Genomic DNA, 27,312 nt, shown 5'->3' on the forward strand with positions numbered 1-27,312 from the left:
GGCCAGGTTCAAGGACTCTGCATCCCTCCAGGACAATAGCCTCAAGAGAAGAACAGACAGAGCAGGAGGAGATCTGGGGTTTCTCCCAGGAATGAGGTGGAACAGGGATTTCTGCAGATTTGCAAGGAGTCCCCGACCACTGAGCACGGGGTTACAACCCCACGTGACCCCTGTCGTGTTTACCTTGGGCTCTGGGTCTGGCCTGCTCATGTATTCTTCCAGCTGAGTTCCAGAAACTCAGAGGGTGGACTTAGAGGGGCTGCGTTTGGAACCTAGTGAGGAGGTGGAGGGTCCTTTATCTTGAGTCCCTTCAGCCTAATCACCGTAGCTGAAGCCCAACACCCCCCAGACCCCCAGGGTGGCCGTGGAGGGAGAGCAAGCCTGACAGGCGGCCTAGGGGTCCCACTGCTGTGTCCCTCCCTTGTCTTCGTTCCCTTTCACCCCGGAAGGTGTGATTGTCTCGTGTCATGGTGGCCACCGCAGTGTCCCTCCCAGCAATCTCTCTTCTCCATCAAGTGGGTTTCCCACCCCCGCTCAGCCTTCTCTCTGCATGGATGCTGAAGGACCAGGCCCACCTGAAGTTCTGAGATTGAGCAGTAAGGTGGAAACAAAGAAACCAATGGAAACAAAGAAACAAGTGATTGTGGCAAAGCTCCCCACCACAGAGAAGCTGCCCTGAGTGGAAGGGAGGGTGTGGGCATGCCCATTTATTTCCTGTCTCCCAGTGCTCTTAGCTTTCTTATTGCAGACCTGCATGGTTACAAAAAAATGATCTGCAAAACTGAAAATATTTACTCTCTCGCTTTTACAGAAAAGGCTGGCCAGCCTCTGGTCCCGGTACCAGGCAATGATTGGAGTTCCTTTCCAGTTTGGAAACATCTTGGCAGGCCCAGGTTTGCAAAGGTCTGTAAGAGTAGTTACGGAGTTTTGCTTCTAAAATTTTTTTCAGCTGTATATTCTTCTGAGATGCGGTTGTGCTGTGTAATTCTGAGCCGAGATTTTCTCAAACTGTTTCTCACTTCTTATACCAGACATTCCTAAATTCCAAGGGGAACTGCATATTAAGGAAGCCATGGAATTTAGGAAAAGATACAAATCTCATTTCCTTTTAAGCATCGATGTACCTCCATCATGGCAGTATTGTTTATGTGTTATTGATAGGGGAACTAAATAGTAACCAGATTAATAGAAAACAGGGGATTTTAGGTACACAGGTTCATCTTTTCAAAATTTTTTGTAATGTTTGCAGTTTAAGATGACCATTCCTGAGAAACAGGCAGCCTCTTAGAATGAAATAGCATTTCCTCTGAACCATACTTAATTGCTATTTCATAGACAGCAGGAAGTGTAATCACACATCACACATTTGGGGACCTCAAAGAGATAATGTAACTTTCTGGGAGCGCTCTCCCCCGTCTCCCCCTGCTCTTTTCACTGTCCCATTCTCCCTGGAAGGCTCTTTCTTATCTTCTGCTCATGGCTCCAGTAACTCTTTCTTCCTCCTCATTCCTCAGCTGGTAAGGTTACTTTTCTACCTTGAACAAGCAAACAAGCCAACAGAAGAGAAATTTCACAAGCAACTCACAGCACATCCGCTAGCCTTCTGATATCTGTGACCTCACTCTCGCTGCCCCACCTCTTATTACAATTGACATCTAAAGCCAGTTCCTCCAAAAGTCCCCGGGGCCCCATCCCTCCCATCTTCTCTGGGTTGTCACTCCCAAAACCATCCTCTCTCTCACTACCTCACCTATTTTGTTCTCCTGCTAGTTGGCTCTTATCAGTATATAAACGTCCATCCTCTTAAAAGAAACAAACAGTACTCCTTGACCGTGATTCACCCCCAACAATTGCCACCCTGTGTGTTTGCAGCAAATCTTTAAGGAGTTGTTTAAACTCACTGTCTGCATCTTCTCTTGAGCCATCCCCTTTTACACCCACTCTGGCTCTTCCCCTGATCCCTCGCTCTATGGAAACTGCCCTGTCAAGGCCATCAGTGACCCCACGTTGCTAAATATAGTGATCAATTTTCAGTCCTCATCATGCGTGGCCCCTCGGCAGCATTTGACCCAGCTCTTCCATCCCTCGTCCCCCATGTTCCTGCTTCACTGAAACTCCAGCCCATCGCTCTGTCTGCTTTCTGCTTTTGGTCTACTGGCTGGTCCTTTGCCAATGTCTCCTCTTTTTTCCAATCATATACTGTGGGTGTCCCCCAGGGTTGGTTCCTGGGCCTCTCCCCTCTCTCTTTGCTATTCCTCTGGTGGAAAATACCCAGCATTGGAAATTGGCATGCCATCAATTTCTCGATTTCTCCAAAACTCCCTGATTTGCCCTTTCCATCTGGACCTTTATCCCTGAGACTCACATTCTTTTTCTTTCATTCATCTTGGTTTCACTTTCATACATATGTTCTACTATGTAATTACTTTTCCAAATTTTGAATCAGACATATATATCATGCAAAATGCTCAAATCAGTATTATTTCCACTAAGATGCTTATTCTACCTTAGAACATTTCTGCGTTTCTGTATTTATGTGACTAAAGCGAATAGTATTTCTACAAGCCTCATAGTTAAACAGTGTGTTTGTTTGGGGCTATTATGTAACATGAAATAATGATACATCCACATAGTCCTTTTTCATTTATTTTTATGTAACACCGAGATGAGGTTTTTGCACTGAAAACTGGTTTTATTGAAATTTTACCTATGTTGTAGACAGTCAGTTTATGTGAAAGCCCTCATTTCTCCACTTTTCTGATATATTTTCCATTTGGCTATATATAACGTATACCTTAGCATGAAACAAAATTCCCAAATCATTCACATAATACAATTAACACATTTAAATTATATTTTTAAATGTTAAAAAGAAAAAGAAAACAGACTCCTCTACCTATTAGGCATTTCTGTGGTAATATGTAATACACCCCTTAACCATGACATTGAAGAACTGAGCTGATACCAGCCCCTTTCCACCTGCTCAGCCCCACCTTGTCCCATACCCTGTGGATAGAGAGTTCATCCCTCCCATTGTCCAGGTCCAGATGTTGGGACCATGTCTTTCCTCTCTCTTTCTCTTACAAACACAGACAGCAAATCCAGCTTCTTAGAAAATTCTGGATACTCTGTCTTCATTAACCACCTGCTCCCTGCTCCCTGCCCTCCTAAGAGCCACCTTCAGCCATTCCTGGACACCAATATCCTCCTGTTTCCATCTTTGCTTTCCTACAATCTCTCATCAACACAGAGTCAGAGGGAGCCTTTAAAAACATACATTGAGGGGGTGGGTGTAGCTCAGTGGTAGGGCTCATGCTTAGCATGCATGAGATCCTGGGTTCAATCCCCACCATCTTCATCAAAATAAATAAATTAGCTCCCCCAAAAAAACACAAACACAAAAGCATAAGTTGGACTACATCACTCCTCCCCTCAAAAGTCTCTAAACGGGTCACCATTTCATTAGGAGCCAAATACGTCACAAAGGCCTCAGGACACGGTGTGCTCTGCCTCTCCGCCCACACTCTCCCCCTCACTCTGGGGGCCACTGGCTCCGGCTCTTCCTTCTTCCTCCGGATCTATTCTGCTTCAAGTTCATTACTCCGTGAGATCTGCCAGGATTGCCTTATTCCCTCCTGCCTGCCTCCCACCTCACTGCCATCACCCGAGTTTTCTCATATCACTCTTTTTTTTTTAAATTTTTCCAAGCTCTTGCTACCCTCAACATGCTGCCTGTTACCTCTGCTAAAACTCTGAGCCCCCAGTATCGGGGAGTCATGTCTATTTTGTTGACTGATAAAGCCCGAGAGCCTTGGGAACGGGTCTAGTTAGGAGATTCCCATACGTAGTAGGAGCTTATAGAGATTTGCTGAATGAATGTAGAGGCCATGGTCCAATCCGATGGAGCACTTCTGTGTCCTGTTCAAAGAATAACTCTCCTTTCCACCTGAGAGGGGGTGACAACTTCCTTGGTGAACAAAGGCAAGATCTTTTTGCTTTATGCTGTTAACCTTAGGTGGGGAGACTGGGGGATCTCCATATATATTTTTAAATTTGGTTCACTCTGCAGTTTTTCTTTGGTCTCTGTATAATTTTAAGAAACTCTTTATGAGTGATGATTTTTCCATCAGATTGAACAGGGTCCAGGAGGAAGGACCAAGCCTGTCCCATTGGCCATTCTATGTGTCATGTCCTGGGACCCAGTGGATGCTCAGCATGTAAGTGAACCGACAGGAGTGAGTGAAGAGATGGGAGCATCCTCTTATTGTGGTGGCTGCTCTCTGTCAGATGCCTTGAGATTTGGGGAAGGGTTTACAAGTGAGGAGGGGAGAGGTTAGGTCCTCTGTGCTCTTCCTGAGTGCCCTGGCTTTACCCATTCCCCCAGGCCTCTCTGGGCAGCCAAGCCGAGGAGCTGGGCCACCGGGGGTTGTGCTGATCAATAATCCACCTTCACCCCAAGTACGGGGGGTAGGTACACCTGGTTGTAGACCCTGGAGTCAGGTCCTTGGAGGAATTCCTCACCGAACTATGTTCTGGACCTTTTATTTTTCTCTATAACCTCCAGTTGAAGAAGATTGTCTTAAACACATGAAAGGTGAGGGCGCCTACTGTCCCCTCGGAACCCAGGTGGGGCTGGGAGTCTGCTGTTTGTACAGCCGGTGGTCTCGTGTTGCTTTGGGCATCCCTGTGCCTGAATTCCTGCAGTACACTCTGTGGTAAGGACGGGGGTGCCTGGCAGGGAGGGAAGCGGGTCGGGGGACTGTACAGCTGGGGACATGTTAACCTGGGGTGAGCGGGAGCCTGCTGATGCATGGCATCTCAGTGCAAGGATCTCTCCACACTCAGAGGGGTTCCCACTCCCGCAGGGGCCCTTTGATCAGGGTGCTGGGCTGTCAGGGGACCGCAGGGGTCCCAGTGAGGATTACGGTGCCTCCAGGCAATGGGAAGTGAGGGGTCCAGCAGCACTTAAATTAACTGTGCACCCAAACCCAGCCCCCACCTCTTTAAGCCTGATTCCTAATCTGCAAAACTGGAATGATATTAACCATCCCGCGGGGTGGTTGATGGGCTGGGACAGACTAGACAGGAGCTGGAATTCCTCTGTCCCCTGATTGTTTTCCTTCTTTCTGACTATTTGCTTTCACAAGCTCAGTCTCTCTGTCTCTCTCTCTTTCACTTCTAACTTTCTCTCATGCTCTGGTTTCATTTGATTTCCAACCACTGCCCCTCCCCTTCGCCAGTCCCCAGATGAATGAATTTGATTTCTGTGTGTCAGTTCCAAATTCCCAGGAAAGATGCTTTGTCTCCCTCTGGATCTGTTGTCCAACCCATCAGTTGTGGCCAGAGGAGCGAGTCCCTCTGGGACCAGCGGAGGGTCTCTGACCAGCTCCCCAGCCACCACTGTGGGAACACATAGCTCCCCGAGGAGGAGGTGCTGGCTGTGACCTTGTGTCACTCAGTATGAATTTATGTCTCCTCCTGCCCCACCTTCATCCTCCTAAACACAGATGAAAATTAAACACTCCCGAGATTTGTGTCATGGAACACTCAGGGTGGGGGCTAAGGGGGCTGGAATTTCTGCTGCATTTAAGGGGCTACAGTGAATCCCCGACGAGAGCCTGCAAAGGGAACACCACCGGCCCCACCCACCACTTAGGGCGCTGAGTCTGCGTGACGTTGAGCTAGGCTTCTGACCACAGCTCAGGGGTCTGTTCTGACCAGTTAGCCTTTGAAACCAGCCAGCTTTGCATTCCTCAATCCCTCCCTGAGGTTCTACCTGAACCACGAGCTTCTGTATCTCTGAAGACAGATGATGAGGACACTTCACGTAAGCCGTTCGCACAGCCCTGTGAAGGCCTTTGTGCTGCGCGGTCTGCCCGGCGAGCTGACCGAGGTTGGTATTTTACTGATGTTAGAAATAGTCTGGTTTCCCGATGCACTGTTTCACTGAACAAGCAACAGAAGCCACTTCTTGCTGATAAAAGCAAAAAAGGGACTTAAGGAAAAGATACTGGGACGGTGTTTGGAGTGGCCAGGACCGGAGCCAACCCAGGAGCTGTAGGAGGTGTTAGGGATCCCCAGGCACCAGGCAGGGCTGGGTGGTACCGGGCCCCCTGCCACCCCAGAAAGGATCCCCCTCCACCCGACCCTCCACCCTACTCACTGCAGGTTCACGTCCCGGCAGGGCCAGGTCACACTGAAGCCGCCAGCACACACCTCAGTGGGGGAGTTGGCCCCTTCTCAGCTGAGGGCGTGCCTGCTGTGGGGAGATGCCCAGTTAGAGGAAGGCGGTTCCCCTACTGTTCCGAGTTAAGGTGCAAGTCAGTGCCCATCACTCAGGAGAGCCAGGCTGGACAGACCTCATTGTGGTGACTAGGCCGTCTGAGTTCACTTATTACTTTCTGTTTGAAGGCCCTGGAGGGAGCAAAAGTGAAGGTTCTAGTACTAATTTTGTGTTTCCCATGTACCAGGTGCAGTAAGCAAGCCACTTCAGACAAGGCCCAGAGCAACCACATTAATAGGCCACAGAGCAAGTCGTGCAGTCAGGCCTCTGTGGTCCCGAAAACCGTGTCCCCATCGGCTCAGTAGTTACCAGTGGAAACTGGGGGGATTTATGGGACTGTGTGCTCCTGTGGGGGCTGGGATGTGTGTGTTTAAATCCACATCTTCAGAAACTCGGCTAGAACCACAGCCACTTATTGCAAGGAGGAAGAGGAGGGGAGGATTCCAGCCTCTGTTCCAGCTCGTGTGGAGCTCAGAAATTGCTCCTTCTGTCCTGAAAACAACACCAAAGCTGAGGGAGCTGCAAACCCACTGCTCTTCTTAGATCCCAGAACACTGAGGGGAAAAGCTGCTCCCAACCCAGAGAGGCAGCGGGGCAGGCTTGGAGAGTCACAGCTCCCAGGGCAGAACCTGCTTTTGTAAGAATCCCCGGGGGCAGGCAGATTTAACAGGTCCCTTAGGCCAGCGGGAGGCTCAGCGTGGGGAAGTCCGAGTGTGACAACTCCAGGGGGCCAGTCAGAGGGGCCCCCTGCTCTTTTTCATGCATTTTACCTCCAGGACCGTGCCCTGTTCTCAGAATGAAGGTCAGAGAAAAACCCCTCATGCTTCCTGCCTGGAAAGGAGAAAATAACTCTATTGAAATATACCCAGAACATTCTGTTTCATTGGGGGAAGTTGTTTTTTCTTTGTTTGTTTTTTTAATGAGAAATTATTTTACCAGAGCCTAACCAACCTGGGGAAAGGGAAATACCTTCTGTGTCGCCCAAATTGGGGTGGGGGGAAAAAGACACACTTGTGGAAGTCACAGCTCAGGGCACAGGCTCAATGAGATCTAATCACAGGACTACAGATGCCCTGCTCTGTCCCGCTCCCCCAACCCCTTACCTCCATGTCAGTAGGGCCCCTGTGTAATAACAGGAATAAAACTAAAAGAAGTAAATGTCTCAGGAGTGTCTAGGGAAAACCCAAAGACAGCGGGGAGATGAAAACAAGGACACACAGGCTGTTTTAGCCTCTCACACCAATAGCTGTAGCAAATTACACACAGCCCAGTCCCAGCAGATAAATAGAAAACCTCAAAGAAGAAACTATTTATTTTGGTTCTCTTACCCAGGTCATCCCACGTTGCATCCTTGCCTAGTATTTAATGGAAGCAAGTCCATCTCAGAAGAGACATAACTGAAGAGGGATGGCTTTCCAGACTCTGATGGGCAGAGAGAGCAGCAGCCTGGGTGAGAGCATGGTGAGGTGTGGGGTAGGGGGTGGGCTTCCTTCTTCCCCAAATAAGGAAACTTCCTGAGGCCAGCACAGTGGGAGGGAGGGCCATGGGTTGGAAGCAGCCAGACTTCTTCCTGAGAACTGATGGGATGCCTCCAAGGGACCATTCAGGTGCCCAAACTGGGCCCTGAGGGTGGGAGCCAGTCTGTCTGCCTCAGAGCCCAGGACTGAGGTGGGCGCACAGCAGGCCATACTTGGCCGGGTCCATTTCACTTCCGTGAAGCCCTGTGTAAAACATGAAGCGTGGACGGCCTGGTGAGCACAGCTCTGCCCTCAAGAGCGGTTTCAACTCCTCTCTTCCCAGAGAAAAGTATCTCTGAGCCCGTCCTGGGAGACATCACAGAGATCACCCTAGTGGCCCAGCCTAGGGAACACATACTTTCTGGCAGGCAACCCCAGAGGTCCACTGATGCATCATGTAGTGGCAAGGATATGAGTCACTGCACGCTGGTGTAACAGCAGAGGCTCTGCCACAGGCCCAAGAGGTGGTGTGTGGGACATGCAGGGGTGCAGGTGTGTAGGTGGTGAAAGGTGAAAGTTGTGCCAGGGGTGCACGTGCTGTGGAGGGTGCAGGCAGTTCAGGGGCGCAGGGAGTGCAGGGGCTGCAGGGGTTGCAGGGGTGTAGGGGTGCAGGGAGGTGCTCAGGCTCGTGGCCAGAATCAGAAGGCTGGTGAACATCCTCGCAGTCAGCCTGACCCCTGAAGGCTGGTGTGGTGCGTTTGGGGTGGCGGCGGCGGGAGGGGGCTGCCCAGGCAAGCCGGTTGTTTCCTTCTCTTCCCCGCAGCCTGGCCTGGAGGCGGCCTTGGCCGCAGGAGATTCCCCGGAAGTCGGACTCCAGGTGAGCTTGCTCCTGGGAGGCGGGGCGGTTCTGTCAGTGGCGGCCGCAGCGGCAGCGGCAGCGGAGGGGAGCAGCACTGCCCCTGGCGAGCTGGTGGATTAGCTCCCGTCTCTCCGGAGGCCGGGCCTGGGAGCGGCCTCTGCTGCCCCAGGTCGCCTGATACACCTGTCCCACTCAGCTTGCTGAGGAGAGGAGCGGGGCAGTGCAATTAGGGTGCGGGGGTGCCGTGGGTAGGGGGCCCGCCGCCCGGGAGCCGGCAGTTTGCTCCCCTCCTCCCCGTGGCGTGGCCTGGGGGCGGCCTCTGCTGCCAGAGAAGCCGGACGCCCGTCTCCAGGTGAGCTTGCTGCTGGGGGGCGGGCGCGGTGCGCTCAGGGGGCGGGTAAGGTGGCGCAGTAGTTTCTCTCTATGGCTTGTCTTTTCATTTGCTTAGCAGTGTTCTGAAGAGCTTTGAAGAGTCTTCATTTTGATAAAGTTCACTATATCATTTACTTTTTAAAATAGATTATATTTTTGATGTCATAGCAAAGAAATGTTTGCCAAACCTAAGGTCATATTGCTTAAGCCTATGCTTTTCCTCCTAGCTGTTTTATAGTTTTGGATTTCCTATTAAGATCTATGATCGATTTTGAATTAATTTTTCTGTATTTTGTGAGGTATGGGTCAAAGTTCATTTTTCTCTTTTTGCATATGGATATCTAATTATTCCAGCACGACTTGTTGAAAAGAACCTTTCTGCACTGCATCCTTACTGAGATTCAATTGTCCATCTAAGTGTTGGTTTAGTTCGGAACATTCTATTCTGTTCCATTATACTATTTTCCTGTTTTACAGGAAAATTTTACAATACCATACTTTCTGATTTCTGTAGCTTTATTTAAAAAAGTCTGAAAATCAGATAGTTTAAGTCTTCAAAATTTTTCTTGTTCAAAGTTGTTTTGGATATTTGCGATTTTTTTTTGCATTTTTATATGAATTTTAGAATTAGTTTTTAAATTCCTTACGTCCTGTTCTGCCAAATTTCCACCCATGTCTTTGGCCATCTTCAAAGCTACATTTTCTGAAGAAGTTTCTCTAGATCCCAGGTGAAAGGAGTTTTTCTTCTTCTGTGCTCCATACACACTTCATAATATTTGATTGCATTTATTCATATTTAGCTGTGTTTATTTGTCTGATCTTTCCTGCCATATGGTAAACCTCTCAAGATTAGAAATCTTGACTTGGTTCCCTCTGTCTGCTGAGAAAACTAGTTCTGTGCTTTGCAGGAGTGAGCCCTGCAGTCAGAGGTATCTGCAGCACACATCTAGCTCATCGCTTGCATCTTGTCAAGGAATCCTGCAGATTTAGAATTCTTTATTGTTTGTTACCTCCAAGACAGCTCAGTGTTTATTATTTCTATTGCTACTGCTGCATTTTCAAAGAGCAATGGCTAATTATTTTCCAAATATCAAAACTTGCTACAATTGACTTGTGATGCTAGTTATGTACTGCTGTGTCTTAACAACCTGCTCAGTGTTCATACGCTCCTTCACTCACGAAACTTTTGGTAGGATGTCTTTGGCTACTTGAGCAGCACTATCTGAACTGACTCCTCCTGTATTTCCACTGTCCCCTCGATCCCTCCTCCAGCCCTCCCTGGGGGACCAGTAGTTCTGCCCTCAAAAAGCCTGTTGTTTCTCAGGAAATTTCCTGTGAAATATAATCATGTCCCTCTTGTGGGGACATTCAGTCCAGAGATTTGGCGGCAGGGGAAAATGTTTAGTCTGTTTTGGTAGAGCCTAAACTGTTCCATAATTATTAGAGGCAAATCCAATGAGGAAACTGTGTTGGCATCTAACAAATCAGCATAAATGTCTGATGAGGAAGATCAGCTTCCCCGTCCCACTCAGGCGTCATGTTGATGTGACGCTCACCTTGGCTAAGGTGTTCTCCTGTGCGCAACGTAAGTTTGAAGACATTATGAATGGCTTTTTTTTAACATTTTTTATTGATTTATAATCATTTTATAATGTTGTGTCAAATTCCAGTGTTCAGCACAATTTTTCAGTTTTCATGGACATATACACACTCATTGTAACATTTTTTTCTCTTTGAGTTATCATAACATTTTGTGTATATTTCCCTGTGATATACAGTATAATCTTATCTGTTCTACAATTTTGAAATCACAGTCTATCCCTTCCCATACTCCATCCTATGAATGGCTTTTTGTTTTTCTTCCTGAGTCTTTCCACATTCAGTGTGTCTGGTAAATTATATGAATCCTATTTATTTGCAGCCCAGCACTAAACTTTTTTTTTTTTTTAAGAATCACGTGTTTAAAAGGCTAGTGGACAATTTGTTAGAAGATAGAAGTCCTCTTAGATTTTGGTCCTAAATTCAAATCTTGGTTAGTGGTAAATGAAAATTCCCCTTAAAATTTAAAATATAGTGATATAAAGTTTTAAAAATAGTTAAATTTTAGTCGATTTCATTAAACACTATAACAGTTATTTACCTTTAACCTGTTTCTGGGGCAATTTTGCAATGATTCCCTCTCTTCATTGATTCTCTCTTTATCAGAGTACTTCAGAGGCCCCTGTCATCACTGTCAGTATCATCATCATCATCATCATGATAGAACGGATTCCTCTGGAAGATTCTAGGAAAATAAAGAGATGGATGGGGAGACACGTAGGTGAGTGTGTGCATATACACTGAGAACAATTATTAGACGTTAGATACACAATATCCATTCCATTTAGAGAAGAATGTGGTCATGAAATCCTGATGTGGTGAACGAAGGAAGCGGTGGGAACAGGATGGTCAATGGAAAGGAGGAGGAAGTGAGCAAAGCTGGGAGCACAGATCCTCTGTTAGGAGACCAGGACATTGGTGTGAATGAAGGGACTGTGGTGGCAGAACAATGTGTCCCCCACCCCCACAGAGAAGCCACCTGTGACATGTTACTGTAGACAGCAAAAGGGATGACAGGCATTTTAGGACAAAAATCTTAAAAAATCTTAGAGGATTTTCCTTCTAAATTGTCTATTAGCCTTTTAATCCCATAATACGTTGTTAAAGATTAGTGCCGGGTTACAAATAAACAGGATTTGTATAATCTCACCAGACGTACTGAATGTGGAAAGACTAAGGAAGAAATACAAAAAGCTGTTCACAAGTGTCTTGAACCTTTAATTGTTCATGAGAGGAAATGTTACCCAAGGTGAGTGTCACAGCCACATACATAATGCCTGAGTGGGGTGGGACAAGGGGATCCTGAGATGAGGTGATAGGGAGAGTAGCCTGGATTTTCCAGGTGGGCCCAGTGTAATCACAGGGGTCTTTACAAGCATAGGACATTTCCCATCTGAGTTGAGGATCAGAGGGAGGTGCAGCCATGGAGCGATGTTCAGAAAGGCTGCTGGCCATGAAGATGAAGTCATGGGGCACAAGCTAAGGAAGGTGGGTGACCGCTGGAAACTGGAAAAAAACAAACAAGGAAACATTTTTTTCTAGACCCTCTAGAAGGAAGACAGCCTGCTGGTTCCTTGAATTTAGCCCAATGAGAACTGTGTTGGATCTCTGACCTCCACAGCCATAAGGTGATAAATCTGTGCTGGTTTAAGCTATTAAGCTTATGAAAATTTGTTATAGTGGTAATAGAAAAATAACATAATGAGGGGTAGTGTAAGGGATTAAAGGTCTAGGATGGGGTGTGGAGAGGATTCTGACATTTACACCTAAAAAACAACCAGGTAAAGTGGGAAGGTGTTTTAAGGAAGACCTACCTGGCAGGGCTGTTAAGCAGACTGTTTGGAGTGAAGAGAGCATTGGAGTAGAGGAATCAATTAAATCTCTTCCAGAAAAATAAGGAATAAATTCTAACAGGGCTTCAGTGTTAGTGGATGTAGGAATGGAAATGGGCAGAGAGATATAAACATTACTTTGAAATTAGCTACAGGTTTGATAACTGCATGTTGGGGAGAGTTAGCCGATGTGTGGACTGAATGTTTGCATCCCCTCAAAATCCATATGTCAAAACCCCATCTCCCAGGGTGATGGTATTGGGATGCGGGGCCTTTGGGAGGTGATTAGTAGGATAAAATGAGGTCAAGAGAGTAGAGCCTTCATGAATGGGATTAGGGCACTTATAAGGGGCCCCAGAGTGCTTGCTTCTCTCTGCTCTCCACCCCATGAAGATAGTGGGAAGACAGCCATCTACAAGCCATGAAGGCAATCCTCTCCCAGATACCTTGATCTTGAATGTCTCAGCCTCTAAAACTTGAGGAATATGCTGGTTGTTTAAGCCACCTGACCCATGGTAATTTTTTACAACATCCCAGACTGACTAAGACAGTGGAGAATGCCTCCGGGTGTGAAACTGATTGCCTGGAGAATGCTGAAACCCAGGGAAGTGGGCAGCACAGATGTTAAATCACTTAATCCTGCACAGTAGGAGATAGAGTCTACATATTCCTCACCATTAAAAGGTTAGGAAAAAGAGGCACAAATAAGTAAAATAACAACAACAACAACAACAACAACAACATCTATAATAATAAAAATTTCTCCAAGATTCACACAGAACCCCCAAGAGGCAGAGTGAGAATTTATACTCAGGCAGGCTGGCCCCGGAGACCCTGCTCATAACTACTAAATCAAATGGCCTGGCTTATGTGGATCTTTTATCCAACTGTGATATGACGGTACTGTGTCCAGTAACTTATAACTTCAAAATACCTCACTATAAGGGAATCATTAGTCACGGGCGTTACAAACCACAGAAAACTACACATACAAAAATAACCTCTTAGGGCAAGAAAACCACTAATGTTTCTAAACATCATACGTGCTGAACCTTTGCTGTAAAGTGTTTATTTATAATTCTGCCAGGCTACAGAATAACTTCATAATTCTGCATGTGGCTGGTGGCTCACATGTTGGACAGCACTGGCCTAGATAACTTAAATGACTTGCCGAGCCTCACGCAGGAAGCTCATGGTGGAATCAGATCTACAATCTGGGACTTTTCCTTCTTATCCAGCAAGCCCTTCATGGAGGCTTAGAAGCTTCTCCTTTGGTGCCCAGCTGTCTATCCATGCTTATGACATCTTGTCATGTGTCCCAGCCTGCTCCTGAACATCAGCCAGTACACACTTCTGGTCTTTTCTGACCATGTAATAGCTCTTAACAATTTTGGTGACATCAGTTCTTATCTGGAAGGGTAGTGGCTAGAGATGTAAATGTGTCCACAAGAGCAGACTGACTGATTTTTCATAAACATAGCAGGAGTGGTCAAGAAAAGAAAAAGTCAGGAAGAAAGACAAGCAGAAGCAAGTCATTTAATATATCAAATGAATACTTTCAATGTTTGGTTGTGTTAATGAGTCCAAACTCATTCTGCTCACTGAAGGACAGGCCACTAAATTGGAAGACCACGTTTTGTGGCAAGAAATAGCGTCTTTAATTGGAAAGTCAGCTGACTGAGGACATTGCAGAGTAATTCTCCTGGAGAACCATCTTCCTCTAGTCACAATTCAGGCTTCTTTTATATTAAAAAGGGGAAGAGGGTGTGCATGGTTGTTGCAAACATCTTGGTGTAGGAATCCTTTGTTGTTAGAATCCTTTGTTGTTGCAGCTGTCCACCTGGGTCAGATCCCTGTAAACCTCCAACAAAACAAATGTTATATTCTGTTCTGCAACATGTTATCTTTATAAGAATGGAAAAGTGTTAATATCCTTAAAGGTCAACGCCTTGAGAATATGTTCTCCTGGGTATTTCAGGCTCTAGGCAACATTGTTTTATAAAAGGTGCAGAACCAACAAGACTAAGCCTCGGAAACAGCACAGGGTTAAATCAAAAAAAAAGATGTAATATGGAGTCAGATTTGTTCTTTCCTATTACAATAGTGCCATGGAGAAACCACTTTGGGCAGCTTTTTGGGGGCCCTGGAGGCTTTCTCTCTCTGCCTCTGGGCATCTCTGTTGAAAACCCTTCCTAGCTGTCTGGCCTGCTGGAAACCCATTCCACCTGGTTTGCCCTGAAGATGTGTTCTGTTTATAACTCATTTATACTCCTTGGAAAACAACTTAATAAAAACTCAATTGGTTTTCCACCAGCTCCCCTGGGCAGGGGTCAGTGATAGCATGTTATTATATTATAAAAAATATACATAATAAATGAAGTCATAAAACAGCACTGGGCACATAGGAGAGAGTCAATAAATGCTTCCTGGCTTAAAGCAAAAGTGACGGCTCAGTTTTCCATGGCTGCTGTACTTGCTGAGCTAGTTACTCCTTCCCTCCATTAAACTTTTTTTTTAAACTGAAAAAGAAACCCATGCATATGGTTAAAAAAAATTCAAACAGCACAAAAATACAATAGGGAAAGGTTTCCCTCATCCTTTGTTCTCTCAGCTCTCCCTGGAGATGCCACTGTTTACAATCTTTTGTGAGCTCTTCCAAATATTTTATGCACATTTCAACCTATGTATGTAAATTCCTTTAAAGTTTTACTTATATTTAACCTAAAAGGATTTAAATCCTCAAGTGGCTTCTGCCTCGATAATAGCAAAGAACACATCAGACTCTGTATTAGATCTGTTCCTTTGACTTTAACCTTGTGCTGTTTCCTAGGCTTAGTCTTGCTGGTTCTGCACCTTCTGTAAGACAATGTTGCCTAGAGCCTGAAATAGACAGGAGAGCCTATTCTGAAGGCTCTGAACTTTAAGGATATTAACATTTTTCCATTCATATAAAGATAACAAGTTGCAGAATAGAAAATAACATTTGTTTTGTTGGAGGTTTACAGGGATCTGACCCAGGTGGATAGCTGCAAGAACAAAGAATTCTAACAACAAAAAATTCCTACACCAAGAAGTTTGCAACAACCAAGCAAGCAGGAAAGGATCCCGAATTCTGACTTGGGGAGATGGTTTTCCAGGACATTAGTTTGCCATCTAGGTTTACAGAAACTTGCTATTCCATGCCCCAACACCTGGTCTCCTGATTTATTGGCCTGTTCTGCATTGAGGAGAATGAGTTTGGACACGAGAACACTCCTATCTACATAGCAAGCTGGGCACTGGAACTGAGGACAGCTCTCCCACACCCAGGGACCTACTGTGAGCCCTTCATTGTTCCACTAGGGTGGAAAGTGGTTTACCCAGGAGAGATGGGGACTATGCACCTTCACTCGGGCAGCCTGCTCTGTCTGGGTATCTGAACTTGTACCTCCCGCTCCCTGCCAGCCCAACACCTGGGACAGTGCAGCTAAGGCAAAGATCATGCCTGCCTCAGTTTCCCAGCCTGTAAAAGGGGAATTTATACTCTTCCTAAGATAGTTCAAAGCGACAACGCCTGTGGGTGTTTGGTTCCGGGAGCAACAGGAAGCTGAGCTCCTCTTGGGGGCAACAGGTGTGATCCCTGTAGGGGTTCTGCAGGGCCTTGGCTGGAGGGCTTGACCAGGGAGGTGAAATTTGAGCTTCTGGCCTTGAGAGGCTAGAGAAGGACATAGAGGAGGACTGGCGCCTCCTTCGGGGTGCCCTTGAAGGTAAAGTTTTTCTCTTCATCTCTGCTACTCCCCTCCCCCTTCTCCCTCTAGATCTCTCGCTTCTCCTTGCTCCTTCTCCGTCCATCTCTCTCCCTCCACTTTCGGTTCCTCTCCTACTCCTCCCATCTTCTCCCCCTCCCATCTTCTCCCTCCCTCGATTCCCCAGTGTATCTCGCAGAACCCGGAGCCCAGAGCGGATCGCTGGCCCTCCCGCGCACGCCCACGGTTGGATGCCAGCTGGACCGCAGGTCCGAAGCTCCAGCTCCGAGCCAGGGATCAGCCCCAGTGGCTGCTCGTCTCTGTCGCCCGGTAGGCCTTTGGCTGCTGCCCCGGGTCGGGGCCTCCGGCTGTGTAATTGTTAGGTTGGGGGCTCTGGGGAAGGGGGTCCGCATGTCACAGCTTGCGAGGGCTCGAGTCAGTGCGTGTCCAGCTGAGGGGTTCGCGCCAGCCCCCTCTGCCTGCGCCACCTGCCCCGGCGCCCAGGACACACCTGTCCAGGGCCGGGCACGCACCTGCCACCTCTCGCCCCAGCCGGGCTCCCCTCAGTCTGCGGCCTGCGCCCCCTTCCGCTCTCCCTCCCGCGAGTCCCCTCCTCCCGGGCTTCCTCTCCTCGGCCGCAGACCCCCGCCCCTGGGTGGGCTGTGTCCCGGGCCGGTGGGGTCTGCGGACCCGGACGGGGGCGGGGGCGGGGACAGTGGCTGGGACTGGCGTCCAAGCGGGGCTGCAGCCCGAGCCCCCTGCCGCTTTCCCTGCCCCGCCACCCCTAGACTGCACTCCTCTCCCTTTCCCTGTCCCCGAGGTCCAGCTCAGTGGCATGGACGCTGTTCCCTGGGGCTGAGATCCTCTGGCTGTAAAGCCCAGCTTCTCCTGGCAGAGACTTGGGAAAAGAGAGCGCCAACGCTGAGCATGCTTCTTTCTCCTCCCTTAGTGTTTCTGCCCCAGGTAAATACCCTTAATACTTTTTCTGGTGTTAGGATGGTGATGCTTGTTGATGTCACGTGTTTTTATAGTGAGCGTGATCACAGTGTTGAAAGCAGGGCTTGGTTCACTTAAAAATGAGCTGAGGGGTAGGGGCAGGGCTGTACTTAATATGTTTGAGTTGTTCTGCAGGAGCTAAGGCCCCCACCCAGGTGGAGGATGGTAACTTCAGGCTGAGCACGAGATTCCTGGAACACGGCCTTATTACCTACCACCAACTAGTCAGAAGAAAGTCACACACCTGGAAGCCCTCAAGCCTCATTTTGCCTATTAAAAACTTTACCCTAAAAAAAAAAAAAAAGAAAAAATTCACCTCAAAAATCATCAGAGAGTTCAGGGTTTTTGAGCACGAGCCACTGTTCTCCTTGTTTGCACCTGCAGTAAAAACTTTCTCTACTCCAAAAACAAAAACAAAACAAAACAAAACAAAAAAAGAGATGAGGGCATGAGGCTGTGACATTCTGCATCCTCCCCCCTCCCAGCGTGAAACATGTGACCGTCAGTTTTAAAAAGATATAGTCCTTAACTAGTCCAGCCCAACTATTGTGTGTTGACAGGAGCAGCACCATCAGAGGCATTTTGGAGACCCAGGAACATTGCAGTCCTAAAGATCTCCTGGCAAATTTTTGTTTGGTTTTGTTTTTTTGTTTTTCTTAAATTGTGGGGCAGACTAGTAATATAGAGGGAAAAATAGTGGTCCAGAAATATTTTTTTGTAGAACTGCTTTATTGCGATATTGTTCAAACTGTGAAGTCCACCCATTTAAGTGGTACAATTCAGCGGCTTTTAGTATATTCACAGTGGTGCAACCATTATTATTCCAGAACGTTTTCATCACTTCAGAAAGAACAGTGGAAATGAATGATCTATCCACCGCTCCCCAGTGGTGGTTCTAAAGAAATTTCCTGGCTGTTCCTGACCCTAAATTAACTTGTTACATTCCATAAAATATCTGGTAGGAATTCTAATCAGAATTGCATTGAATCTATATATCAGAACAGAAAGAATTAATATCTTTGTGGCATAAACTTTTTCTACTCATAAATGTATCTGGGACCCTATCTTCTCATCTGTCCAGAGCCTGGCCTATGGAAAGTCTTCACTAATTTGTTGGGTCTGTGAATAATGAGACTATATATATCGTTGGTTGCAACTGTAGCTTTTCACGAAAGAGAAAAGTAACCTCAGTGAAGCCATTTGACTCACTGATGGTCAGAAAGAGTGACAGCCATTGCTGGAGTGATCGAGTGGACTTGGTGCTTGCAACCAGTGTTCACCACCTACAGCTAAGGGGATTACAGTTTTCTTTTATTTATTTATTTAGTTTTAAAATTCTTATTTTTTATTAAAGTGTAATCAATTTACAATGTTAGTTTCAGGTGTACAGCAGAGATTCAGTTATATATATGCATATGTACATGTATATTTTTCAGATTGTTTTCTGTACAACTCATTACAAGAAATTGAATATAGTTTCCTGTGCTATACAGTAGGTCCTTGTCATTTATTTATTTTATATACAGTAATGTGTATCTGATCATACTAAACTCCTAAACTGTCCCTCCCCCTTTCCCACTTGCTAACCACAGTTTGCTATGTCCATGAGTATTTCTAGCAGCATCCTTTTTGCTAGTAATATATGCTGGTTAGCTGCCTTCATTTTCAGTAATTCCATCTTATCTGTGGGCGTTTTTCTTCTGGTGGGCCTGCATGTGGTTTGCACACGTGTTCATAGAGATCTGTATTTGGGAGAACTCCAGGCCTCGTGTAGTGCCTGGCACGGAGCTCCCGCTGAGCTCATGCTTGAACTGGGAAAAAACATATAAAAGTTGGAATTTCCACTGTGGCTGAGACTTCCAGGTTTCTATAACCTATTTAGCCCACCTTAATGTTGGTGGCTCCAATATTGGATAATTTGGTGGAACTGCATGGTACTATGGTGTAGAGAGAGGGCTTGTATGCTTCTTCCCTTTCCTTTTTCTAACAGTCATTCTCCTGGGCCTCCCACATCCTTCCCCAGTAGTGCCCAGGGCTGGCTTGGTGCTGCGCTGAGGCAAGATTTGTAAATAAGGCCCTTTCCTCATCTCTTCTGAGCCTCCGTTTCCTTCTCTGCACAATGACGGCTTAGACTAGATAATTGCTTTTTGGTTTCTTTTAAACCCATGTTTCCTTTTGAGAAACAGAGAACTCAAATCTCTACTCCAAACTTAATTCTTCAGATTTTGATACGTCCTCCAAGGGGTGACACAGCTCTTTGTGGAAAGTTAATGTGACTTTGGTTCTTTCCAGGTAGCACAGAAAAGACTTAAGAGATTTATTGCAGGGAAGGGGCAGGAGGGGGGCAGTATGTCACATTTTCTAGTGTGAGAAATGGAGCAAGGGCTTGGATTTAAATACAGCCTCTGACGTGGCCTCTCTCTAATCTTGCACAATGTGATAAAACTCTCTCTTCCTCCGTTTCTTCATGTGTCAAGTTGGAGTGATATTATTTTAGGTTTTCGTGAAACAATATAAATATAAGCCATTTGTGTCTCAGTAGAAACCTGACCTGTTAGAGAATCAGGAGTTTCTTTAAAAAAAAAAAAAATCTTGTCCATAGCACTCTGTCTATGTGTAATTTGAATTTCCTGGAGTGTGTGGGTTGAGACTAAATTCCATCATGGGACAGGTGGCCCCTGGGTCTGGGGGCCCCAGTTTCCTCCTCCTCCCCAGTCCTCTTCCTCTCAGTCCAGGATGAAATTCCTGCCATTAGAATTACACAGACTTCTTGTGGATATGGCTTTTAATTTTATTGTTTCACTGGGGAGGGCTGCTGTCATGATTTCCGTGGTCAGGTTTTGGTGACCTGAAGGCTATGCAATTGGGTATTCCTATTTAAGTATAAGAAAAGAAAGTTACAAATACAAAATTAGACCTAGGGTGGAGGCAGGGGCTCTTGGAAGTGGGGACCATTAGCTTTATTAGCTTCAGGTGCAGTGGCCTCTGTCCATGAGGACCCATTCTTGTGCTCTGGAGTTGGAGGGACCAGTGGGCTCACTGGGAACGTTTACTGAGTGTATCTCATGGGCTATGCATTGTCCTATTTGTACTGTGTGTTCCTTATTTAAGACAGTGAGCTCATTTAATCTCAATAGCCTCTTTAATAAAATTTGACTTTTTATTTTGAGATGTATAGTAGATTCCCATGCAGTTGTAAGAGATAATATGGAGAGGGCCTATGGACTCTGCACAATTTTCTTTCATGATTCCGTCTTGCAAAATTGTAGTACAATTTGTTATTGACTCACTAACCCTTTGAGGTTTGTGTTATTACTCCCATTTCTATTTGTGAATAAACTGGGGTTTAGAGAAGCACACAGGCCTGCCCAGGTCATCCACATGGTTAGTGTAGAGTCGGGTGGCACGTGGGCTAAGGATTTCCAGGCAGTACAATTGTGATGGCCTGTGGCAGGGGCAGCATTCACTTGCGTGTTTATTCATTCATTCAACAAACATTTATTGAGTAAACTCTGTGGGTCAGGTGTTATCATAGGGTTATCTAATTCTTCAGCAGTACTGAGAATCAGGTAATGTTTTCTTTTTTTAATCTGAGAAATGTAGCTCTGAGAGGTTATAACCCCCGCAAAGGAAATATAGCTCATAAATGAGGGATAGTACATGTGTACAGTCCCCCACTTTTTATGCAGATTGTACCCTAGGCATTTTACATTTGCAAACTTCCATAATCCAGATATATTCTTGTAAGGCAAGGTTTTTTTTTAATTGAAGTATAGTCAAGTTTACAATGTTGTGTCAATTGCAAGGTCTTTTTTGAATTTTGAATTAAAAAAATTTATATTTGATGTGGGATAATTAGGTTTATTTATTTGTTTCATTTTTTTTAATGGAGGTACTGGAGATTGAACCCAGGGCCTCATACATGCTAAGCATGGGCTCTGCCACAGAACTGTACTCTCCTCCCCAATGAAAGTTTTCTTATCCATTATTCTGCAGGTTAGGAGTTCAAGTAAATTGGAGTTGAAATCCAGATCTTTTGATCCCACTGTGGTTCTTTTCTTTATATTCTGCTGAAGCGGGGTGGGGAAAGCAGTTCATTTGTTCATTCCTGTATTCAGCAGTTTTGAGCACTCACTTTGCATCAGGGCCTGGCTAGGTGTTGGAAACTGAAAACAAGAAATGACCCTTTTCTGCAGGGGCTGGAAGCCTAGACCAAAAGCTGGGTAATGTGATCCGAGCTACGATAGCCATGTGCAGACGCTGAGGACAGACTATACCCCTGGCTTTGCTTGGGCTTCCCTGCCTTATGGCTGCTACACGCCAGGTCACCGCATCCTAGAAGGGCCTGCAGCCCACAGCAGAGTGTGTACCTCAGTCTCCTCTCCCCTCTCAGAAGGGCCTGCAACATGAGCATCCCTACTATGTGCAGTGTGCTGAGGACAACCAGAATCTCCCTGTGGTGGTCCAACCTGTTGGGGATCGTCTCAGAGGAGAATTTCTTTTGCATCTATAAGTGAATCTCCTCGGTGAGCCAGATCAGCCTGTGCGGCTCCCAGTGGGCACTCTGTATCCACTACAGGCACCACTACGGACCCAAGAATGGGTGGAACGACTTCCAGACCCACCGCAAGGTCTTGGGCCTTGTCACCATTACCAACTGCCTCTTGGCCAAGACCCTCTAGAAGCTCCACGTGCAGAGGAGCTGTATGGAACCACGCTCTACGACCCTCAGCTCTTTGCCTTTGGGTCCATGGGGAGGTGGTCAAGCAGCCACCCACTGATGTGGCCTTCAACCTACAAAGACTGCAGAGTGGTGGAAAAGAAAGTCGAGGCCATCATCAAGTCACTCTTCATCTTGCTTGTGTCCAAGAGCCTGGACGGGGCCCCCGACAATCCTAGGGACAAGATCCCCTTCCCCTGCATCCCGTTTGAGAAGGAGGACTTGGTGGGACTGGACACAGACAGCAGATAAGCCTACCTGGAGGCCCGGCTACCCTGACTTTGTGTCAGGTTTCTTCCCTACATCCAGAAAGGGATTGGCAAAGAGGAGGGCTGTCTTGTAGCCAAGGGGGGAGGGAGGTGCAGCCCGCCAGTTTTCAGACGTTTAAAAGTGAATCCGCGTTTGTTTCAGAGAGATCCTTTTAGGGTTAGTGTGGACACTTACTCTCTCTTTTCAGCCAGGACCCCTGGTGGGACCCCTGGAGTCTCTGTCCAATAGAGTAGCCACAGCCACTGATGCAAGAGCACTGTGGGTTTCTAATTTTTGCTTGTTCCCCTTTTTCTTTCTCTTTTTTCCGTTTTCTCTCGGAGCTCCCTGTGAGCGTGTTGTTGGGTCTGAAAATGTGGGCTGTGCACACCCTGCATTGGAAATAGCGAGATTGCCCTCCATGCTGCCTCCACCGCTTTAAAAAGCAAAAACTTAATAGTTGCCTTGATTCATGTATTATCTCAGTCATGTTTTTATTTTCTAATTTTTTGGAATTTTTGCTTTGTTAGCATGTCACCTGCTGGTGTTTGATACCTAGTAGAATCCTTGCTTTGAGAAACATGTTTGATCCTCCTTACATTTGGTGACAAATGAGCCCTTATTAATTTTGTTTGCTTGTTTTGAGGAGGTGAGATGCGAATTGATTTAGGAGGCTTCTGGGGGATGTTTTTCATGGGTATTTTCACTTGGAAATTCAGTCTGCAGCACCTTGCTTGATTCTGGCTTTTGCACAAACGTGCTCGGCACGCAGTTCCTGGCTGTCGCTATGTGACGTGCGTGACGGCGCTTCCAGGCCGGGGGTCACTGGTGAGGAAGTGGCCGGCTCAGGGGTGAGCAGCTGCAGGGGACGCTGTTGGAGGAATCAGTCACCGGGTTTTCTTTTGCTATTGCCTTCCCCATGCCATTTACTTTGTCCTCGTAAAGGGGCAGAAGCGGGTCTAAAATCCATGCCACTCTTTTACTCCCTTTACGAGGCTGGTTTTTCTGAGTATCATGAGAACATGGCCTTCTCCTAAGTAGCTGGCTCACCTGGATCGGGTGGACACAGGGACCGCTAAAGGGGAGGGTATCTTCCTCTCTGATTTAGCCAGTGGGCATTCAGAGCCGGGTCTGTGGTTTGCCTCAGCAGCCGTGCAGGCTTCTCTGCACCGGCCTTTACTTTTAATCCATGTTGGCAGTAAATAGCTGACTCCGTGTCTGTTGCAGCTGACGTCCACCAGTGACGGCCGTGTCGTTAGTTGGCGGTAGTGAGACTCCAACACCTCAGTCAGCAGTGAAGGTAGATGCTTTGGCCGATCTAGGACCTTGGATTCTCACCCCCCAAGCTGGTTCATCTCACCCGGGGGAAGGGTTTGCCCACCAACTTCATGCTGGTCATGAGACCTTGTTTCTACTTTCATGCTCTGGTCCAAATGAGGACACCTCATCCTTCACTGACTTGGTCTCGCTTGAGACAGGCCAGACTTTCTGAAAGAGTCCATCACAGTCTTGGAGGGAACAGAACAGAAGTTAAGTGTCACAGGTAGAAGGAGTCTAGGCTGTCCGAGTTGGCAAATGCAGGCTGGGAACTGTGATGGCCGTGTTGTGCCCTGGACACAGGCCTTTCCCGTGGCTCCTGAGAGCCTAGGGGTCGGAGTGAGAACAGCCTTGCCTGGATTCCTCCATCCTCACCTGCTTACTGGCATGTGTGTCTGCTAACAAGGAGCTCCCCCAGACCTCAGGCCTTTCAAAGTTCAGACCACGGGAGAACATTGAGTCCCATCTCCTGGGCCTCCTTTGTGAGAATCCAGTGCCTTCTGAGGTGACCCGTGACAGGAGATGCCTTCCCCTCCAGGGAGCACCCTTCAAAGGACTGTGACTCACTTCACCATGCGGTGAGCTTGCAGAGTTCCGGCCGCGGTGTCTGCAGAACCAGACTTGAGATGGGCTTAGCGATGGACATGACAGGACCGATTCCAGGGCAGGGCTGGGTTGAGGGAACAGGGGAAATTGAATGTGACCTCAAACACCTATGTGGGTGCTGGGGTTGTTACTAAAATGGGAACCCGGGAGTTACCTGTAAGGGGTTGAATTCCATTGTAAATGGCGGACATGAGGCATTTTAAGACGCCATTTGTCATCCGAGTTATGAATTCAAAGAGGCACTCTGGTCTATGAGACTGGGGCTCAGGCGAAGGAGCCATACTAGAGTTACACGTTGGGAGTCATCATTCTTAGCTGGTGTTCACAGCCTTGCATGTGGATGAGCTCATCTGGAGATGTAAAGACTGAGGCTGAGGGAGGGCAGGGCTGTGCCTGGGCTGGAGGAAAGCCTAGACAATGCTGCTTTGGTGTGTCAGTCAACAGCGTTTGGGATTTTCAGAGCAATGCCATTTATCCTCAAGGGGCCGGGGAGGGGGGCGGTGCCGCCCAGGAAGAAATCAGGAGGGAGGGTCATGGCCACATGTGCATCTCAGGAAGAAGCAGAAACCGCAAGATCTGGGCAGGACACCTCCTCAGAAGCTGGAATTGAAGTGGGGAGTGGGGAGAAGCTAGTCACACTCACCTGTGAGGGAGGGAGGGAGGCCTGGGGAGCCCCTACCCCAGCGGACCCGATTTCCGATTTCCACGTACAAAAGGCGTTCAGACAGAGGATCTGAGGTGAAAGAGGATGGGGGTTGGGAGGGGAGCCAACCTGGAGAATGGTGCTTGGACAGTTCTGGAATATATTCCCTGCCAAGTAGACTTAAAAAAAAAACAAAATAAAACACTTAAGAACACGGATAGTGACTAGGGAGGAGGCAGTCCTTTTTCTGGCCTCCTAAGAGTGAGACATGTATGCGGGGATACACAAAAGAATCGGGCATTCTGTCCCCGGGAATTGATCCTTACTGGGGGAAAAGTGCAAGTTTAAATGGGGAGAAGGGCAGCAGAGGGAAACTAGTCAGGCCCCGTGTCAGGTACCAGTCGGCCGCCCTACTTGCGTGTTGCATTCACATCCATGCCTCCCAGGTGGGCGGTGGCAGCCCCCTTTTGCGGATTGACAAGCCTTCTCAGAGGGGTTAAGGAATTGGTCCGTTTAGCGGCTAGTAAATGCTGTAGCAGGATTCAAGCAGGGCCTTGTCAGACTTCAAGGGCATGTTTTCTCTACTAATTCTGGTACCTCCCTGTTGTACCTGGAATGGTGAAGTGGGTCAGTTTTGGAGACTTTCACAAAAAGTACGATTTAAGTGCCTCAGGACTGTTTCACAACGCTCAGTGTTCTTTGATGGTTCGGAAGCACCGCAGTGCTTTACGCCCCACAGATGTAAGGTCTTACTCCTTTGACGATGACGTGGTTGCAAATGACGTACAGGTGCAAAACCAGACTTAGCAGCTTCTGAAGGGCAACTCTCCAGTTCTCCCTTGATCGGCTTTCTTCCGCGGGATGTAACTGTACTGCAGCTTAGGCCTGAGATTTCTGTATGGAGTGAGGATTTGGTATCCAATGTTAGCATAAAATGATCAGATGGAGAAAATCGACGTTGACAATTTATTTTTGGGTTTCATTAGACAAGATGCACTATCAGTTAATGGCCCAAATAGCATATGAAATTGAGTACAGAACTTTGCATTTCTTACTTTCTACTTAGAGCTGTCTTCGAATTTAAGGTTGTCTGCTTTGGAAATTTAGCTCCACCACCAGGGCACCTGTCAGTGTGTTGGTGTGATTGCATTTACACAGTGCATGTAATCTGGGCTTCCTTGGCCCCAAATGCTCCAGTGCAGAATCAAGGCCTGTAGTCATCACTTAGTCATGCATACTTCTAAATCTATATGAGGCCAAAAAAAAAAAAAAATAAGGAGACAGAGAGAAATTACCTTTATCAAAGTTCCTTTGGATTCTAACTGCAAACTGTTGTTGAGCAGCTCTGGTTTCCTTTGGATATGAGTACATACATTTCTTTGCATGTACTTGGTATTTGGACTAGAACACCAAGCTCTTGCTGTCCACGAGCCACAAAAATAGTAGCCAAATTGCACACGTGTGAAATATTTTATTCTTTTTTCTGAGAAAGACTCCTTGAATTTGGGACTTGGGCTGTGAATTTTGCTTTTTGCTTCTCCCACCCTTCTTATCATCTCTCACTCCTTCTTCCCACGTGGCCTTCAAGAGTTCGTGTTCTCAAAGGAGCAGGTGGACAAACACCCAGTTGGTCATTATGCAGTGCTGCTGTAGAGGGAGCCCAGCCAAGAGCTAAAGGACATTAACAGAAAGGACTTCCTAGAGGAAATGGACTCTACATTCAGTTGTGAGGACAGAGTAAGAATCAGCCAGGAGAAGGGGTCAAGAGGGTGGCTCAGGTGGCAGGAGCAGCCCGGGCAGAGGCCTGGAGGCTTGTGGGTGGGGACTCGGGGAGAGTGCCCTGTGAGGTCCAGGGTGGAGGGTGCCCCTGCTGGGGAGGACACTGGAGAGGGCCTGGGGTGGAGGGCTTTGGGGGAGCTTGCTTTTTACTAGAATTGACAGAGGAGGCAGTGACGGTTGTCAGCAGGAATTGACCCTCAGGAGATGTACTCCTGGTTTTGCTTCTGATGTTCTACAGAAAGAAGGGGTCGGGACAGGTGAGAGCAGGTCTGTCTGTCCCTTTGAGACCCACCCCTTCATTCATTTATTTATAACACGCGCACTTCTAAGTGTCTAGGGGAGAGGGGTGAACCGACAGTAGTAAGCAAAATGTACTTGCTTCTTGCGAGCTTAGCAGTGTCAGAAGTTGATTTAGCTTGGAATGTCCTAGGAACAAAGCAGGGAAACCTAAACCAAAGTGCAGGGATTGGAGGCAGGGAAGGTTTCCTTGAGAAACAGAATCAGAATGAGCGTGGAGGCAGATGGGAAGTAGCTAGGCATCAGGTCGGGGGCCCCTGAGGTCACTGGGGACCTGGGTACTGTGGTGAGGCTGGGCGATGAGAGGCAGGGGCGGGGGTGTGGCTAGAACTGTACCAGCGAACCTCCGAAGTGTTTCAGTGGAGGAGTGATGTAATCAAATTTGTGCTTTGGGAGAGCTGCCCCTGCTCTCTCTCGCTCTCTCGCTCTCTCACTCTGGCCCTTGCTCTCGTGTGTGTGTGTGTGTGTGTGTGTGTGTGTGTGTGTGTGTGTGTGTGTGTGTGTGTGTGTGTGTGTGTGTGTGTGTAGTGGGGAGGAGGGGGTGGGTACCACTGAGTGGAAGGGTCATTAGGAGACCACTC

At 47.2% G+C, this 27,312-nt stretch overlaps 2 long non-coding RNA genes across 2 annotated transcripts in view; both read left to right on the forward strand.

Annotated features, from left to right (window-relative positions):
• Nucleotides 1-826: 826 nt before the first annotated feature.
• LOC141574166 (uncharacterized) lies at nt 827-7,744 on the forward strand. Its single transcript, XR_012500844.1, has 5 exons — nt 827-903; nt 4,131-4,217; nt 4,565-4,715; nt 5,806-5,893; nt 7,616-7,744. It is a non-coding gene; the product is annotated as an uncharacterized LOC141574166 (long non-coding RNA).
• Nucleotides 7,745-8,506: 762 nt separating this feature from the next.
• Nucleotides 8,507-27,312, forward strand: part of LOC141574281 (uncharacterized) — a 28,992-nt gene continuing 10,186 nt past the window's right edge. The window contains exons 1-5 of the long non-coding RNA XR_012501193.1: nt 8,507-8,617; nt 11,177-11,291; nt 12,113-12,198; nt 16,200-16,457; nt 16,948-17,090. This is a non-coding gene — a long non-coding RNA (uncharacterized LOC141574281). The remainder of the gene's footprint in view (nt 8,618-11,176; nt 11,292-12,112; nt 12,199-16,199; nt 16,458-16,947; nt 17,091-27,312) is intronic.

Source organism: Camelus bactrianus, chromosome 20 (assembly GCF_048773025.1).
Source record: "Camelus bactrianus isolate YW-2024 breed Bactrian camel chromosome 20, ASM4877302v1, whole genome shotgun sequence".
Classification (NCBI taxonomy): Eukaryota; Metazoa; Chordata; class Mammalia; order Artiodactyla; family Camelidae; genus Camelus; species Camelus bactrianus.